The 19,252-nt window shown below is 43.0% G+C and overlaps 1 protein-coding gene across 50 annotated transcripts in view; it reads left to right on the top strand.

Annotated features, from left to right (window-relative positions):
- The window catches only part of SORBS1 (sorbin and SH3 domain containing 1), a 250,086-nt gene that overhangs the window by 67,018 nt on the left and 163,816 nt on the right, over nucleotides 1-19,252 (top strand). For all 50 annotated transcript variants that reach the window (XM_034931185.2, XM_057298960.1, XM_034931184.2 and 47 more), the window contains exon 2: nucleotides 3,388-3,473. The gene's annotated coding sequence lies outside the window, so the exon portion shown is untranslated. The remainder of the gene's footprint in view (nucleotides 1-3,387; nucleotides 3,474-19,252) is intronic.

Here is a 19,252-nt window from a genome sequence, read left to right as displayed (position 1 = left end):
CACGGCATTTACTTTGCCAGTCTTAGCTTGAGATTTCTCAGGTCGTTACATGACCACAAAGTGGAGATCTGGAAAGAGAAGTGCTCAGCCAGGCTTGGCAGGTTTGCAGGCGCTGCATTGATCGGTAGAGTCCTGCGCTTTGGTGGGCAGGAAGGACCTGATCAGAGTGCTCTGTGCCTTGGAGCTATTTCTCGAAGGCCACCTGAATGACTGGATGCTCCCACATCCTTTGTTCTGCCAGAGCAGTGAACCCACACAGGTGTATGAAGGCTCAGATCTGCTGCTGAGATTGGACACCCCCAATCGTTTACCAAGAGGCACTGACATTGGGCCATGGTATACAAGGGATGGGGGCAAAGAGGAAGGCCACTTCACTTACCCATTTGCTATTCTGGCTGCTGGCATTCCTTATTTTTTTTTTTTTTTACATTTATTTAAAAGAAGTTGTGGTTGTCACAGTGTGATGCAGAGAGTGGGTAAACATACCAGGGATGTGCTACTCCCCTAAGGATCTGGATACTTGGCTCTTTCCTGGAGGATGCTGAATTCATGTCCTTGAAGAGGTTTTGGAGCTTCTGAGACCTCTGGGTGAAATACACTCTTTTCATATTGGACATCACAATCACCTGTGAGGAGGTTCTGGACAGTGCTTGGACCTCTAAACCATAGATTTTGATTTAATGGCTGTGGTACATAGGGGGTTATTTTGTTGCTGTAGTTCTGCAGGTGTTTCTAATTTTCAGCCATACTCGGGAACCTGCCCACTAGTTACTGATTCAGGGAAGCTCTTCCGATTCTTCAGGTGAATTCTGCCTGTTTGTTTCCTTATACGGGCCTTGAACCGGAACCCTACCCTTGACCATGTGTTTGGTCTTTACTCCTCTGTGTGCTGCTTTCCAGCCTGTGTTTTGGAGTGCTTTTCCCTGGTTTTGCCTCAGCCTAGATCAGGGCTGGTGACTCACTTCTTTCTTATCTATGAAGAAAAAGAGAACTCCATGTGGGGATTTTGATGGGCAGATATTCTGGAACATTTTTCACAAAGCTTCCTGCTTGAGGCTCAAATGCATAGTAGCTTCTTGCTGTGGAAATCCAGGCCCTGGGGTGGAGATAGACAGGGCAGCCTTGTGACTGGTATGAGAAAAACATCTTTATTTACTGTCTTTTGTCCATCATGAAAGGCTTAGTATTTCTTTATTTCTTTTTTCTTTTTTTTTTTTTGAGACGGAGTCTCACTCTGTCGCCCAGGCTGGAGTGCAGTGGCGTGATCTTGGCTTACTGCAAACTCCGCTTCCCTGGTTCAAGCGATTGTCCTGCCTCAGCCTCCTGAGTAGCTGGGATTACAGGTGCGTGCCACCATGCTTAGCTAATTTTTTATTTTTAGTAGAGATGGGGTTTCACCATGTTGGTCAGGCGGGTCTCAAACTCCTGAACTCATGATCCACCCGTCTCGGCCTCCCAAAGTGCTGGGATTACAGGTGTGAGCCACTGCGCCTGAAGGCTTAGTATTTCTACCACTGTGTTTCTTAGGCCCTGCAGACTCTGGGACAGCAGACTCCAGGGAGTCATAGGTAGGCATTGCCAGGGAGCAGGGCTGAATTAGTGACATTTTTTATATGGACACTTGTCAAGATAAACTTCTGTAAGTGCATATGTAGGGCTGTGGATCAAGTCCAGCAGATGTTGGGTCACGTGGCATCAGGCAGGGGCTTTTAAGACCCAGAGCTAATAGGAGATCTGGACAAGACCAAATTGTAGGGGCTGTTCTCATCTCCTTGCTTTTGCCTCCATTGTCGTCCATTTCTCACTGTGCCTGGTCCACTCCCATCCAACCTTTAGGATTTCCTGAGGCCTCTGTCCATGCTAGGAAGTATCTTTTCACCTCCACTGCATCAGGTGCCCCTGCTCAGTGCTCCCATAACACAGGTGCATACTCAGATCACTACACTGACCGTAGAGGGTTTAGCTCAGGGGTAGAGCATTTGACTGCAGATCACTACAATTACCCATTATTTTATAATTCATTTTGAGTGTCTGGATCTATCTTTTATTCAGATCAACTTGAGGGTCTTGTTCACTTTTGTATCTCCATCACCTTGCATACTTCCTGGAGTGTAATAGGGCTCAATAAATATTTGTTAAGTGAATGAATCAATAAATTCTTTGTGGGAGTGATATAAATAAGTACTATCAAGATCTTATTGTTGAACATTGCTTACTTATTACAGTGCTGTTACCTTGTACATAAACTTATTTACAGTCTTGTATTGAAGATGCATGTTAGGGGAGATTTTTCTAGCATAAAGAGTACTCCAGACCGTTTAGGACACTGAGCACTTTTGATGTATGGCAAGCATTTTAGTGGAAAGTGGGATGCTTCAACTGTATTTCCTTGACTTTAATACTTCTCTGAAAGTATTATTTTTGATAATTATTTTTAATTAGTTAATTGTGTGTGTGTACTTGTTTATTGTATTAATTTTTTTGCTGAATAGTATAAGACTAGTATGTAGTCCAGCATAGTGTAAGAGTCCTGGATTAGGCAATCGAGAGACCTAGATTGACCTCTGCATCTAACTATGGGAGTGGGCAAGTCAGTTTCCTGCTTACATTTAATGCATGTAAAGTGGGAGTGTTGTACTTCTTTGGGGGTTGCAAATGTCTACAGGAGTGAGGCTACCAACTTGAGTTATTATATGGGCTCTACCATTTTTTTTTTCTTGGAACTAGGCCCCTTTTGTTTTCTCACTTGTGTTAGAATTATAAGTAGAAGAAAATATTTCTGTACCACAAGAAAAAAATAATGCAAGGGCAATGACTAATGACAACCCCAGTTCTTCTCTGTGTGGAGGAGACAATAGGGAGTGGTGGGGACTGTGGTATATTGGAGCGGCCAAGCCTGCCTATGAAGGATGACTGCTTTTAATGCTTAGCACCACCTGATCATTTTAAGACATAAATGTGGGCCATGTTGACAGGTCTGATTTTTTTTTCTTTCTTTAAGAGAAGCCAGAAATCTGGGTTTCTGTGTGATAGCTCTGATTTTTATGTTTGGCTCAGATTTTCTAAACATATCCATAGATGAAATGTAACACTTCTACAGGCTGGATGTCACCCCTTGTGCTTTCAGTTTGTGATCTCCATTAAAGATGATCTCTAAAGCTGCCTTCTGCCCAAGATCCTGTGATTCTAATGGGGACCATTTCAGCTGGTGAATTAAAGATCCTTGTTCTACTTTGGGAAGTCAGAGTGGGGAAGAAAATCGGGCTACAAGAGATAGGGGTTTATGCCTAAATTGCCTGGCAAATGGTGTTTAAATGAGTCCCATTGGGGAGAGGCCACAGGGTGCCTGTGATTCACACCAGGTGTTTTGTACATTTGTCGTTGCAGGAGTTGGCATCCTTTGGAAGAGTTCGTGAAAGCTTTCTGCCCAGAGCTCCTGGACCAATGCATCTTCCCACCACCTTAAACCACTGGTGAATATATGTGTTTTTTTCCTTCTTCTCAGTGAAGGGAAATGCTTTGTTAACTGTAGAATGCGATTTGCAGAGAACTATGCTGTCCTTCCTATTATAGAAGGAAGTATACTGGGCTGGGCCTAGGCATATCTGGGTTTTGGTACTTACTTGGTTCTGCCATTTTTACTGTGGGATTGTAGGTGAATTCTTTGACCTCCCAGGCCCCAGACAGAGAAACATATCCTGCTGTTTACAGGATATGTTTGCTTTGCAGACTAAAAGAGATAATCCATGCAAGAAGTAATGTATGCACGAATGCTTATATTTTCCCAGGGAGAATAAAGTCCTGGGCAAATAGAAGGTAATACTGTTTGGCTCTGAGATGTAGAGCAAGGCAATTCTCCCCCTATCTGCTACATTTATTAACTTTATTAACACACTTTTTCAAGTTGGAATTCCAGATATAAGTGTTACAGTGTAGCTGCCATAGTCAGCCCAATTCAACTGACCACCAGTTAGGGGCTTCCTGCCTTGACTTTTGTGATGTTCATAGACACCTTCATCTGCCAGTCTCATAGGGGTTTTCAAGCAGGGCCCTTCTGAGCCAACAGATACATTAAAGTGTGAAACTGATATGTTGGAAATAATGGGTTTTAAATACTTATTTTCTGAGACTTCCAGAGTGGTTCTTCAAGAGATTTCCATTCTCTCTTTTTTTTGTTTCCCTTCCTACCAGTATAGCTACCATTTTCTTGAAAGATGAATTAACGACATTTCACAATTACCTTCATTTTTATTTGAGATCAGAGAATTTCACAGTTAACAAATGTTCTTCCTTTTTTGAAAGAAACTTAATTACTCATCACAGCAGGTACACGTCTTGCCTCTATGACAGTTGAAAGAGGCAAAAATATGTCCTTAATAACAGTGTGTTCCAGTGCTGAGGTGAGAGTGCCTCCAGGTATGACAGCTAGTGGATGTTGGAGGTCTTAGGTGAGATATCGAGGGAAAGGACCACCATGGGCCAGGGACGCTGAACAACCCATGCATCTTTATTTGAGCTACTCTTTGTAGAGAAAAGCTGGCCTGTTTAACACTACCTGGTCAGCTCCTATGATGTGGATCAGGTGCTCCTGTGACCCACTGAGACAGATCCCAGTGGGATGGCCACTGGTGAGTTTGCAGGATGCTGGGGGTTGGAATAGGAAGGAAGGGCAGTCAGTTAGGTAAGCAGGCCCAGGATTAGGGAACCAGATCAGCCACAGGAGGCTGGCTGTCTAGACTGCCCTGTCCAAGGGGACACAGTGACATTCTGAGTCCCAGAACCTGAATCCCATCTGGTAGGCAGGAAGGGCTCTGTAGTGGAAGTCCTCAGGGAAGCAGATGGCATCAGGTAGCAGGACACTTATGCATTCAACAAATATGTATTAATGCCTGCTCTGTGCCAAGGCACTGTTCTGGGGATTCAGTGGTCATAAGACAGACTGTGCCTATGCCTCCCTGGATCTTAGATTTGAGTGGGAATGATACATAAGAATGTGAGCTCCATGAGGGCAGGGGTCTTTGCTTGTCGTGTCTTGTTCACTGTTGTATCCTCAGCTCTTAGAAGAGCACCTCACACCTGATGGGTGTTCACTAAGTATTGTGAGCAATACATATGAAGGAAGCAAACAAATAACTAAATAGACAATATAATTTCAGGTGGTAATGAGTGGTATGAAAACAGTAAAACAAGGTGAGGGGCTGGCGGGGCTGTTTTTGAAAGAATGGTCTAGAAAGGCTTCTATGTATGTGAGAGAGAAAAAGAAGGAGATTGGTTTTGTGCAGAGACCTGAGTGGAGTAAAGGAACCAGGGGAGGAGAAGTGTTCAGGCAGAGGGAATAGCAAGTGAAAAGAAAGGCCTTTGACGTAGGATAAGCTTGGCTTAGTAGAGGAGCAGTTTGGCTGGACTTGGGCTGGGGGTGTTCATAGGGAGGGAGAGTGATGTGAAATAAGAGCAGTAGGTGAGAGCCAGACCCTGTAGGCCATGGTAAGGAGTTTGATTTTTACTCTGAGAGTGATTGGATTCCATAGTCCATGTGATCTTCTTTGTGCTTTAACATTTTTCCTCTGGATCCTGAGTGCAGAATAGATGGTAGGGGCAAGAGTAGAATCTGTATAACCTATCGGAGGTCCTTCCAGTGGTCCAGGCAGGAGATTAGGGTGTGGCTTGGATTAGAGTAGTGATGATTGAATGATACGAAGAAGCGGTCAGGCTCAGGATACATTTTGAAGGTAGAGCCTTCTAGGTTGCATGTGGCATGTGAGTAAAAACAAGAGTCAGGATTAGTCCAGTGTTTTTGGCTAGGTGAATGACGTTGCCGTTCACTGAGATAAGGAGCAAAGAGGGACCCTAAGGGTTCTGTTGGGCCGTCTTAGGTTTGAGATGCCCATTCGATATTCCCATAAAGATGTAGAGTTGGCTGGGGCTGGAAATGGTATCTCTCATAGTCATCGGCATATAGATGATATTTAAAGCCATGAGGCTGAATGAGATCATCTAGGGAGAGAAAGGAAGAGATGCGTAGGATTTTTGACAGAGGAAAGAGGGAAGGCGAAGGCAAAGGGTATATTTTCCATATAAAGTCCCTACTAAGAAGTAAATAAAGACATGCTAATGAATATGGTTTCCATTTTATGCAAATATGAATTATACAAATGAGATAATATGATATAAAAGTAGTCATAAAGTCTCACCTTATGTAAAAAGTTTGAAGTGCTGTGACTTCCCCAAATCAAGAAAATTACTTTCAAGATTGCATAATTATAAATCTGGTCAGCTGAGTGAATTATTAGCAAGCAGGAACATCCAGCAGCCTTTGCCAATAGCCTGTAAGCTACGTTGCTCTTAGGCACTGGAACTTCTACAAGCCATTTCAATGACTAAATTTAATTTACTGTTATTACATTTCAGGTATTTTTCTCATTCAATAGTTATATCATCCAAAAGTTCATTGAGGGTTCACTAAGTGAAAACATACCTGAAAATCAGTAATTTTGCAATGAAAAGTTAGACATCATAAAATTTTCTGAAGAAGGCCAAACAGGCAACGTGATTTACAGGGCTAGAAGTTAGAAGATATTTATGATTATCTTCAAAATATCAAGGATAAATGCTACAAGATAACAAATATACTGTGATGGTTGTGGTAGATGTATGCATTCCACCTGTACCCCTCAACTGCCATTGACTGATACGAGAAAATCAGTTCTGACTCATGCACATCTTCATCTATTTGTGGGCTTCTGGCATAAAATGCAGCTGTCCCATGTTTGCTTTGTCTGTTTCCCAGACAAACCGTCTCATTGAGCTTCTTCCGTCTTCTCGTTGGGCACCTTAGTTTTCCCATTTTGAGGCTCCTAGTGAGTTCCTTTAGTCTTGCAGTCTCCAGCTGCCATAGACATTTTTGCCTCTTCCCACCATCACTGGCTCCAAAGCCTATTTGCCTCCTCCTCCCTCTGACTGCCTATGTGAGCCTTCCTCCGTCTGACTGCCTTTGTGAGCCTTTCAGTTTAGGAACCCCCCAATCCCCCTGCCCTCAAAGCTTTTGAATATCCTCACAATTTCCTTCTTTGAAAACATTTTCACTCCTTCCCTCAACCCCAACCCCATGTGGTCTTCTCAGGCCTTTTGTGGAAATGATGATGAGAGAGGGCAGGGTGATCAGCAGCATTCTAGAATGGGGTCTGGCCCTCCCGTGGGCATGGGCAGTGCTGACTTGCTTCTACATGTATTTCAAGACTCCCCAGCTTGAGTGAAAACACTCTGAGTGGTACTTCTGGAATATGTAATCTCTAGAAAATGAACATTAATTGTGTAGTGTTCTGTCTATGACCAACGGTTTATGGCAAATGAGGGTTTCAGTGGAATGGTATTTATAACGAATGGCATCAACCCTGGTTTTCATTTGTTGTCTTTTCTCACAGAGTGGAACTTAAATAAAATTAAAAAGAATGAAACTTACTGGCAATCATAGGGGGAGGATTTTTCCTTCTGATTCCTCCTTCAGTAAGTGATTTCAGGAATAAAAAAGGTATGGGATCTTCCTATGCCCCTGGAGACTTAGAGTGGTGGGACATTAAAAAACTGGTGGTATCCTTCTTAAGTTAAACACACACACAGACACACACACAAACAAAAAAACCGCTGAGGCTGTAGAATAGTCTTCAGTGCTTGTATATTTGTAGACCATCTCAGGAGGAGAGGCCTGAGATGGGTAGCTACTTAAAATTTTTTTGTGTGTTATGTTTATATATTATATTTAAAAAGGATAATAATAGTATCCCTTTTATTCTTTATAAATGATCTAGAAACATTGAAAGTTTCCTCACCAGTTGGTTTATAACTCCTCTTGCTCAATGTGTCTTTTGATTGAGGGCATTGCCTGTTCACAGTGCCTTTAATTGGTCTGAGGCTTCACATTCATTAACAACTTGGGACTAGAGTACTTTGACTTGAGTTTCAAATTTTGCATGTATGGGGATATGTCAGGCCAATTTCTTTCTTCCATCCTTTCCCTTATTTCTAAAAAGGATTTAAAGCTGTTTGTGCTCAATATTTTCTTTTTTCAGCAGCTTTAGACAAATATGGATTTGAAATGAGGTGGTTGCCATGAGTTGAGCCACAGATTATGGCCATTTCAACTGAACGTCTCACTGCTGCCCTTTAGAACAAGGTCTTCTTGCATTGTGGAACAGAACAGGATTTGGAATCCTTTGTGATTGATAGTTTCTAACCGCGGAGTTCAGACAAATTAAAAAGCAACCCAAACCCATTTTCTTTATCTTAAGAATTCCAGCTACCCTAGGAAAATGCTCAAAATAGAATTTGTATAAGTTGCCACCTCTCTGAAAGAGTAGGGTGGCAACTGAATTCTAATTCAGTGTCCAGAACCAATGATGCCAGTCACCACACTGCTGTTTGGAGTGTGTGCTATTGGGGGCAGCTTCTCAGGGGTCATTGTCTAGAAGTATCTCCCTGGGCTGCCATATTGCTTTATATCACCAGAGGTTCATAAGGCCACTTTCTGGCCAAAGTTATTGTGACCTACAATGACATGATATCCATTTCACGCAACAGCGAAAGTTATTGTGACCTACAATGACATGATATCCATTTCACGCAACAGCGACATCTCTTAGGTGTTGGTGTTTCTCCAAGAGATTTACACATTTGCATTTGTACTTTTTAAACAAACAGGAAGTTGTAGCACATTTGCCAGCCACATGTAAAAACAAGATACTTTCTCTTTTTCCATCTAGTGACTACAAATAGAGAGTGGAATACATTTTTTGTCTTTCCTTTTTTTTTCTTTTTTTTTGCCCTGGTTTGGAGAAGTAAACATTAAATTGTGTTGGGGTCGTCACTAAAACAAGGAGATCAGCATCATCTCCGGTGATTACTGCTCGTCATGGGAAGAAATCATTCTGATTGTTCCACTGACTAATTTAGACAAGGCACCATCTGATGCCTACTTCACAGCAGTGCCCTCATCCTGCTGTCTCCTTATCAACATAGAGATGACTCACTCCATGTTTTTCTCACTCAGAGAGAATTTCTCTAGTCTACTGATTACGGCAGTGATTAAATAAAAAATGATTCCTGCAGAGGTGTGCTTGAAAAAAATGATGTATTATTTGTGCTTGTTGAACTTTGGATAATTCAGCATTCACTATTATAATCAGTAAGATATTGGTTTTTAGGCTTTTTGGGTAAAGGGTCAGGAACCCCTTTAAGGTACATATGCACGTACACAATTTCCATATATAACACTTCTACATTTTTAGGAGATGACATTCCCCTGCCCAGTTACCATGCTTAGTCACACATCCCATACTAAATGTGCTTCTGGATAGCTCTGTGTGGCAGGTAGGTGCCTGCTGTAAAAGATGGCTTTTCTGATTAGATCTAGGTGAAAGACTGGGGAAGATAGCTATGTTCAAGGCAGCCTAACTTCAATAAAATTTACAACTTCCAGAATTGTCCCAACATGGACTCAAAAGTTGGAAATAGTCTCTTATATGAGTTGCTAATCCTTTTAATTTAAAAAGGAAGCGGAAGCACCTTTACACTTTTTGTTTCCTTTCTATTTGAGACAGGGTCTCGCACTGTTGTCCTGGCTGGAGTGCAGTGGTGTGATTATGGCTCACTGCAGCCTCGACCTCCCAGGCTCAAACAATCTTCCCAATCAGCCCCGTTAGTAACTGGGACTGCAGGTGTGCGCCACCATGCCCAGCTAATTTTTGTATTTTTTGTACAGACAGGATTTCACCATGTTGGCTAGGCTGGTCTTGAACTCCTAGGCTCAAGCTGTGCACCCACCTCTGCCTCCAAAAGTGCTGGGATTACAGGTGTGAGCCACCACGCCCAGCCCCTTTTTGTTTTCTAACAGCTAATTTCGTTTTCCAGCAGATTTCATGTTTCTAGACATTGTATTTATTTGTTCCCTGAATTTATCATATTTATAGCATTTTGTCTTCTGTAGCCAGATTGCAAGCTAGCTGGCCACAAAACACCAGTGTTTTAAAAGTTTTTAAAGTAGTGGCCAGAGTTTTAAAAATCAGAAAATCTTACATAATTTGATTTCTAACTACTCATGAAAAACTAGAATATCTAGCAGTACTGGGCTCTATTCTTGCATGGGACAGTGGGCTGGAATGGAACAGAGGTTGCCCCCTCAGGAGGGAGTCCAATTTGCTGTGGTCCCCACATCACCTGTTTGCTACCTGTTTGATCCTCTCAGGCTTTTGGTTTTGTCACCCCTGACTTACTATTCATTTAAAATCTTATCCTAAAAAATCAAGAGATCTTTAGGTTCAACAAAACAACCTTTTTTTTTTTTTTTTTTGAAATGGAGTCTCACTCTGTTGCCCAGGCTGGAGTGCAGTGGTGTGATCTCGGCTCACTGCAACCTCCGCCTCCCAGGTTCAAGCGATTCTTATGCTTCAGCCTCCCCAGTAGCTGGGACCACAGGGTGCACCACCATGCCCGGCTAATTTTTATATTTTTAGTAGAGATGGGGTTTCGTCATGTTGGCCAGGCTGGTCTCGAACTGGTCTCAACCTCAAGCTATCTGCCCACCTCAGCTTCCCAAGGTGCTGGGATTACAGGTGTGAGCCACCACGCCCAGCCTGATACCTCTCTTTTTAAATAAGGAAACTAAAATTTAAATGATGGGGAAAAAAATGTTGGGACAGTAGGGTAAAACAAATATTTTTTTCTTTAAAGAAATTTGTGTGTTTTATGGCTGGGCCTGGTGGCTGATGCCTGTAATCCCAGCACTTTGGGAGGCCGAGGTGGGCAGATCACCTGAGATCAGGAGTTGAAGACCAGCCTGGCCAACATAGTGAAATCCCGTCTCTACTAAAAATACAAAAAAATTAGCCAGGCATGGTGGCAGGCACCCATAATCTCAGCTATTCAGGAGGCTGAGGCAGGAGAATTGCTTGAACCTGGGAGGCAAAGTTTGCAGTGAGCCGAGATGGCGCCATTGCATTGCACTCCAGCCTGGGCAGCAAGAGCAAAACTACGTCTAAAAAAAAAAAGAAAGAAAGGAATTTGTGTGTTTTTAACTAAAAGGAAGGAAAGAAAGCAACAATGTAATTTTTTTAAAGTATTCTTTACAAATATCAAGTCATTATATTAGTTTTGAAACATATAATGTCCTTTGTATAATGTGATTTACTCATAAAAATACCATGTTGGGAACATTTATACAAATTTACTAATTACATTTGCTCTTAAATATTTTCATTTTATTTTTCAAATAGAAGTGAACTACTGAACTCAAAGGAGTTGAATGTTTCTTAGGTTTTTTTCCTTTTAATAGTCAGACAAAAATATAAAACTGGACAACAGAAGTCACCAGTGTTTTAATGAAACAAAGAATTAGTTTTTGGGTCTGGTACCTTCTAAAGCATCTGTAGATTCTAGAAAAGGAATTTCACACCACCACCACCACCACCAAGAAAGCCCAACCAACCTAAAACTTGAATAACTGAACTTAATCCGAGTCATTCCTATTTTATGAGCCATCATGATCCACAGTTTCTGTTTCTTCTAATGTCGTCGTTTCCTTTCTGAAATCATTCTTGTAGACTGCTGAAGACTAAATGCTAGCCCAGATGGAGACTGAATTTCAACCTTTTTCATTTTTGGCTTCTTGGTTTTGGGGTGAGAGTTCATCAGACTGTTGGTATACGTGACTTGCCACCAACCCTATAGCAACCTGCTGTCTCTGAGCTTTAGTTGTTTCTGAGATAAATGAGATCATGTCTGGGCCTTCCTCAAGCTCTGACATTCTAGAATTCCGCTATTCTGTCACATACTGCACATACTCAGTGCTGGGGAAACCTGGAGTACTGGCCATGTAACAACTTTTGTGGGGTTCAAAGGGCAGAGTCTCAGTAGAGATGGGTTCCTAATGTCATCGTTTATTTCTCATGGCTGCCAGTAATAAACACGAAAGAAGAACTAAATATAGTGAGTTATGTACTCACCAGCTCATGGTATTATCCTGAACTTGCCGCACTGAGAGGAAATTCTGTAGCTCTGTTTAGTAGATGGTACAGAGTAAACCCCAGGCAGAGAGTTTTCATCTTCTTGTCATCCCGCAGAATATTTCTGATGACTAGAGCTCTGAGGTCTGTAAGCCTACCCGTGTTCACCAGTGCTCATGAGACTTGGACTACCCTAATACTTGGATTTTACAATCCTGGGTTATATTGTTTCTTAATTTTTTTTTGTGGTGGGTCCAAAGCCAGTTGAACACCATCTCTTGGCTCTGATAAGTCAAAATTGTGACCAGGACAAAAATTAAATGGCACAGAGGCTTTAGCAGAGAAAACAAAACATTTTGTAGAACATGCTCAGCACAGGATGGTGTAATGGAGGCCGCAGGGGGTGTTTTGCTGTGAGCCTGTGTTAGCAGTCATTGGCTAAGAGCTTATAATGGCACTTAGAGCATGGTACAAATGTATATACACACCCACAAAGTATAGTGTACTATATGTGCAATATACTAAACCTGTTGTGCTTGTATTTTATACTAAATATATTGTTTTAGGAAGTTATTTCCAAAATAGCCAAAATACATCATTAAAATGATTCAGCACTGCTCAGGTTGGCATTAAGTGGGCTGTGTGTGTAGGAGCAAAGGAGGGACCAGAGTTTTGAAAACTCTAGTTTTAGAAAGGATCTTCTTGGCTGAATTCTAGACTGTGTTCCTGGTTCCTAAGCCTGATAATACTGTGTATTTTGCAGCTCTTTAGATTGCCTCAAATTCATTGATTTGTTTATTCATTTATTCAACCAACACATATGGAGTAGCTCTAATATTTACACAGGGCCTTTTGGCATGCGGAGTACATTCATATACCTTATCCCACCTAAGTGTGCTTGTTTCAGAGCCCAGTCACATGCATGGGCAACAGCCTGCATTGATGCATTGATTGATGAATGCAATCTCTATTTCTTCGTAGAGTTTTTCTCTTTGCTTTCTGTTGTGCTTGTAAGCAGAGATATCCGTGGTTTTGTCTGCACCATGTAGAAAGGAACTTAGGACAGGTGGGCAGGAGGGTTGCTATGGGAGTTGTGCTGGACAGTCATTCCCAGGAACAGAGGAGGTAGGAATCATCGACTAAGCATGAGATTGGGGTGGGTGGGAGGGATGTGATTGTGGCTTTGAGGAAGATGGAAACTATTTGGAACAGCTGACATGGGTTGGGCATTGGGGGCTGAGCAAGAGCTGAAAGCAAGGCCTGCTGGGTGACTGAGTGGAAGCTTCTGTGTCAGCAGGTGTGGCCTGGATGTGCAGGGCGGCAGGTGGAGCTAGATGAGACTCAGGGACAAAAGGAGAGGGCTGGGGGCAGGGGTGGGATGGTTGCTTGGCTGTTGACATAAGGGGACTTGGAGGAGCTGTTTCTGACCCTGATGTGGCCATATAGGGAGTTGTTGAGGTGAACAGCAGGGGAGGTACAGGGGCCCCGGGGGTGCTTGGCAGTAGCTTTTCTTAGTTTGGCTTATAAGGCCTTTGATCTCTTAGCACTCCTCCCACCCCACATGCCCTACTGGGCCATTCCTGAGTGCATACTATCATGTGTACATACTATTCCTTTTTTTCTTTCCTTTGGCCTAATTACCTCCTACCTCAAGTGTTAGCCCAGGAATCACTCCCGGGCAACTGTTTCTGATTGCTGTCTGCCCTCTCCTCTGCTGGAACCCTTCACCCTATCCATGCATCTCTCCCTTTGTACTGTACAGACTCATTTGTAAGTCTCTCACATATGTGGATTGGAAGGTTCCTTGGGTGCAAGATTGTGCCTCGTACCCAGCGGAGGACCTGGCATGCAGAATGTGTTCATGAAATGCTTGCTGATTGGATGCATAACTCTTTTGTTGCATCATTAGTAGCATAACAGAATGATAGAGCTGAAAGACACCTACAAGATCAGCTAGTCTAAGTCATTTGTTTCATAGTTCACAGAGAATTGAAACTCAGAGGGGTTGAATGCCTGGCCTGATGTCACACAGCTTGTCCTAGGCTGAGCCAGGACTCAAGTTCACCTCCTCCGACTCCAAATGCCATGCTCTTTCCACCATACCACAGTGGTCTCCAGATGTCTTTTATGTGTGTGAAGACAGCAGCCCTCTGCGTCTGCTTAGTGCCTGGATACAGCCTAATATCACTATTCATACTGTTATCTAACTTTTCTCATCGGGAGGAAAACTATGTCCTGACCACGCGGGGAGCTTTTCCTCTGCGTGCATGGAGCCAGGTTTACAACAGGCCTTACCTCACTGCTTCCCCTTCCCTTTCCGGTTTGTCCTAGTTTATCTTTGGGCAGGGTAAGCATCAGCAACTGTTTCTAAGTAAATAGAGGAATTGCAGATTCAGGATTTGTGGTTTCAAGTATTCAGTGTCTTTTGCTTCAGCCCGTCCTCTCCTGGCTGCCATCACTGCCTCCCCTGTCTCCACATTGCCCCGATTTAGCATGTGTTGAAGACTGGTAGTGCACGATGGAGGTTTCTTTCTTGGGGCAAGCAGAAGAACCGACAGAGCATTGAAAAGGGAATCTTTGAGAGAGAGAGAGAGAGAGAGTGGGCACGTCTCCGAACCATTTTGTGTCAGTTAAAAAAAACAAACCAAAGTATATCTGCTGGTTTCTGGACCCATCCCTGGAAGATGGCATACAAGACGGCCATCTAGAAATGCTTGTTTGTACACCTCCCTTCTCCAAAGTGCGTCTCCGAGCTTTTGAGCAACACTGATGTTTAGTATGTTCTGTTTAGGGTTAAATTTGCAGCGTGACTGGGGCTGGGGTGTGGCTAGTTCCCTTACAGCCTGTCCATGGATGACGCAGTTTTGTGAGGTTGGTTCCAGATCGCCACAGATCATCTGACCTCTCTCCCCATCACCCTGGTCTGAAGTACCTCAGGGTCAGTTCCAGGACTGAATGCTGGGAATGGGGCTGATTGGTTTGAACCTTTGGTCTCCTCTGTTAATTAACTAAACAGTGCATGGCTAAAAATGTCGCTTTGGGGAAAAGGGCTCTGAAGAACAGTCTTTAAATCCTTCACTACTTTAAGGAGCTCTGCAATACTGTTTCCCTTAACGCTTGTATATTCCCCTCACCTTTTTTTTTTTTTTTAAAGTAAGAAGATGATGTACAATCTTCCCTTTAGCTTGGAAATCCTATGGCTTGGAACAAGCCCGGTGTCTTCAGTCTTAGAGATTTCTGAAGCCACTTTGGACCTTCTTCGCTTCTAGCCACATGGGAGCCTGTGTCTGATCCTCCCTGGGCTGGTCTTGAGTTCCAGGCATTGAGCTGGAAGTACATCAGCCAAGGATTTGGCTGTGTCAGGAAGTATTTTGATTTGCTATATTCTCTGCTTGGCATCTACTCATTTCCTTCAGGGACGTCCCCTTCCTTGGAAAAAATAGCTCCAAAGATGCTTGTCTCACTGATGAGCTAAGAAGGAGTTCCAACCAGGCGTTTCCATTCAGGGATCTTGGCTTGGCAGTCACAGGTCACTGAGTGAGAAGGGTGTCACCACACTTAAAATATTCTTAACATCCCCCTTCCCCTCCTGCCAGCAGTGGTCTTTATGCTGGCTAGTTTTGAGAATGACAGTCTGGAGACTGATCCAGCTTGGACTAGCAAGCCTTAACAAGCATGTATTTCTAAGGTGTCAGCCATCACACTGCTTGGCTGTGACCTTTAGGGGATATCCTAAGTGGCAGCCTTCCTTGCACCCTAACCTCAAGCTCTCCTCTCCTCCAGATGTGCATAATTTTCCTGTGTGGTGCCAGGGAACTGTGGTTATAAATGAGAGAGAAGGGGCTCTGTGGGGGTCCCAGAACTGTGTTGGGATCCTGTCTGTGAAGTTACGCTCATCTGAGCTATTGGTCTAATTCTATTTTTAAAAAGGGAAATTAATTGATACCTTTTGACAGTGAGCCTGTGTCAGTTCTTGGAGTGACACCAAAATAGAGTCACCACTTTCTTTTCATAGGTATTCATCTATTTAATATTCCAGGCTAGAATTCTTCAGGATGTTGATCCCAAGCTTCTTAGTGTATACTTCTAGACCCTTCTTAGTGTTAATTATTTAGTTCCTCAATTTTCATCACCTTTCCTTTTCTCAGAGGCTTCTGAAGGATTACTGATAGTGATTCATCAGTGACAGTTCAGATTCTTTTAGCTGTCTATGGATGTGGTTCACCTGAGCCTGAAAACCCAAAAAGGAGTAGCTCTCACTTAAAGGGGCTGCGACTCTCCTAGCTCCACACCTGTCTTCTGCCTCAGTCACCTCTTACCAGAGTCTCCCTTTCCAGTAAGATCATTCTCATAGTTGGTGGAGGTGGAAACAACACGAGGAAGAGTGGCTTCTCTTATAATATGACGAGGGCTTCTTCAAGCAGGTCTGTTATCATACGCTTTGTTTTCTTCTTGGTCTGATCATAGATTTTTAAAAAAGAACCTCCAAAACAAAAAACCTAATGGTTATTTCAATTTCTTATGTTTTAACTCTTCCCAGACCTTAGAACAAGCTTGTCCAACCCAAGGCCTGCAGGCTGTGTGTGGCCCAGGACAGCTTTGAATGTGGCCCAGCACAAATCTGTAAACTTTCTTAAAACAATATGGGGTGTGTGTGTGTGTGTGTGTGTGTGTGTGTGTGTGTGTGTGTGTTTTGTTTTGTTTTAGCTCATCAGCTATCACTAGCATTAGTGTATTTTATGTGTGGCCCAAAACAATTCTTCTTCTTCCAATATGGCCCAGGGAAGCCAAAAGATTGGACACCCCTGCCTTAGCCTTTTGGACTTTCCTCTGACCATAAATGCTGCTGTCCTTTGTTCAGCTTTGACTCCATTCCTTCTTCCTGTGGCCTAGACATGCAAATAGGGCATTCCAATGTTAGGAGTGCTTTGCAGCCCCTTAAAAGATTTTCTAGTGCTTTCCTGGCTCCCAAATTTCCCCACCCTCTTTGGACCACAGAGTTTTTCTCCAAGCTCAGATAACCTCTGACTCCTCGTTTGCCCTTCCAAAAACTTTGCTTCTCCCCATGGTGTTCTCTCTAATTTTAAGCTGTGACTGGCTTTCTGGGCTGCCAGGCATAACCATACAGGGCTGAGTTAGTGACTCAGATCAGGATTCAGCTGTGCTGACCACCCAGAACTTATTCCCACTCCTACTCCCCAAGAGACCAGCTCTTCAGGACTCCCACCCAGGGCAGGGCTGGGTGGGTCCACCAATGCCTCTGCCAGGGTTGAGTTCTCCAGGACCATCTGGGCCTCTCCCTGAGCTGAGGTACAAGACCAAGGCTGCCCAGCCCCTAGGTCAGAGACGAAAGGAAGGAACAGGCTAGGGGTGGGCTGGCAGAGAGTTCAGGCTCCCTGAGCTGGGAGTATTTGGGGAAGGGAAAAGAGGAGGAGGTCGGAAAGTTTGTGATGACTCTGAAGACTCTCAGGTTTGTCCCGGGGGGACTCAGGCCGCCAAACTGTTCACTTTTCTGCAGCTCGGTGTTGGGAGTGTGCTCTCTTTTGGAGTCACCCATCGTATTTTGGGATGACTGAGTCAAAGGAGTAGCTCTATCTTGGTGCCTGGAAGTGCCTCACATTTCCTCATTTTAGACTTGCCATTCTTTTCTTAAGGTGCTTTTCTTAAGGTGCTTAAGAAAAGCACCTTAATTCCATTATTAAAGATTCAGGATCATTAAGACTCAGGCTGGATTGAAATTTATCTCTTTACTGTCTATGGAAAAAGATTTAAGGGAAAAATCACTGTGAGGGATGTCGATTTAGGAAAGCTTTCTAAAGAACCCACTTTAGGAATGTGCATTTGCATACAAACAATGAAAGTGCTAATTAAAATGATTCTCACATCATCGTTTTAGCAGTGCAGGGACTGCTGCTTGGCAACACTTATGAAGTGGAAATGAGTGTACTTTGAAAATAATAAAATATTGTTCCATCCATTGAATCCACTAAGACATTAGGTCCTTTTATTTGCAAGGCACTGTGCTAGAACCACTGTGTGTGTTTGTATTGGTCAAGAGTATAAAACCTAGTCCTTGCTCTCTAGGGTGACCAACTGAGGGGTTTCCCTGGGATAAAAGACTATCAGGAAAGCCCGGGAAGAACCAGGTTGAATTGGGCCAAACCTACCTCGGGAGTTGAAAGGCTGGTAGGACTGAACAATGTTCCTCAAATATTTCATCTGTTGAGATAGGCCACACCTGTTCACATTGTTTTAGAAACAGCATTTTGCCCTGTAGGACGTTTTTGCCCTGGAAATTGAGTAGTCTAATTCCCTTTTAAAGCAAGAGCCCAACATTTAAAATATTTCTGTCATCATTGTCGTTATTGGCATCAGCTATCACTGGGCACCTGCTGTTTGAGGCTGGGACTTTGCCCTGGAGAGTGGGGGTGGGGCTGATCTGGCCTGGAGATGATGTGAAAACCTTTTAGCTCCTGGGCGAATAACTGCCACCTTATCTTTTTTTAAAAAAAGAATAGTGTTTTAGAACACGGAGCCTGGAGCACAGTAGATGCAGAGTCAATATTTGTGGATTGAAGTTTATTAACTTTGTGGTTGAGAGTTCAGGGTCTGCAGTCACATAGACTTAGTTTCAAATCCTGGCTCTGCCATTTGCCTGCTCGATGATCTTGGCTTGTGACTTACCTCTCTGAGCCTCATTTTCTTCATTTGTGAAATTGAGATAAACATAAATTTAGTTATTATATAATATTAATGTTCATATGATAATTATGACAGGCTGCATATTGTGGTATATAGTACCACAAACTCGAGTCAGGCTGCTAAAGTTCAAATCCCCCTTCCTAGTATCATAACTTCCAGCAAGTTATTGAACCTCTCTGGGCCTTAATTTTCTTATCTACAAAACAAGGATAATAATAGTACCTTTATCAGAGGGTTGTTAGATGTGAGAATTGTCAAGCACCTCATCCCAGCCATAAGAAAACATTATATACATGTTTGCTAAACCTTAAAGACTGTGAAACTATTATTAATTATTTCATTTTGGTTCTTATAGAAATCCTGTGAGGTTAGATACAGGGCAAGTATTACACCCCACTGCCTCATTCCCTATTTGTTGTTATTGCTTGTTTTGTATTTGAGGGGGAAAAATGGAGTTCTGAAAGGTTAAAGTGGTTGGCTGAAGGGAACCTGGCTAGTAAATGTTATAACTGAAACTAGAACCCATGGTACTTGCTATAAAAGATGCAGGTGTGCCT

Source organism: Pan paniscus, chromosome 8, assembly GCF_029289425.2.
Source record: "Pan paniscus chromosome 8, NHGRI_mPanPan1-v2.0_pri, whole genome shotgun sequence".
Classification (NCBI taxonomy): domain Eukaryota; kingdom Metazoa; phylum Chordata; class Mammalia; order Primates; family Hominidae; genus Pan; species Pan paniscus.
This window is presented reverse-complemented; position numbering and strand designations above follow the sequence as displayed.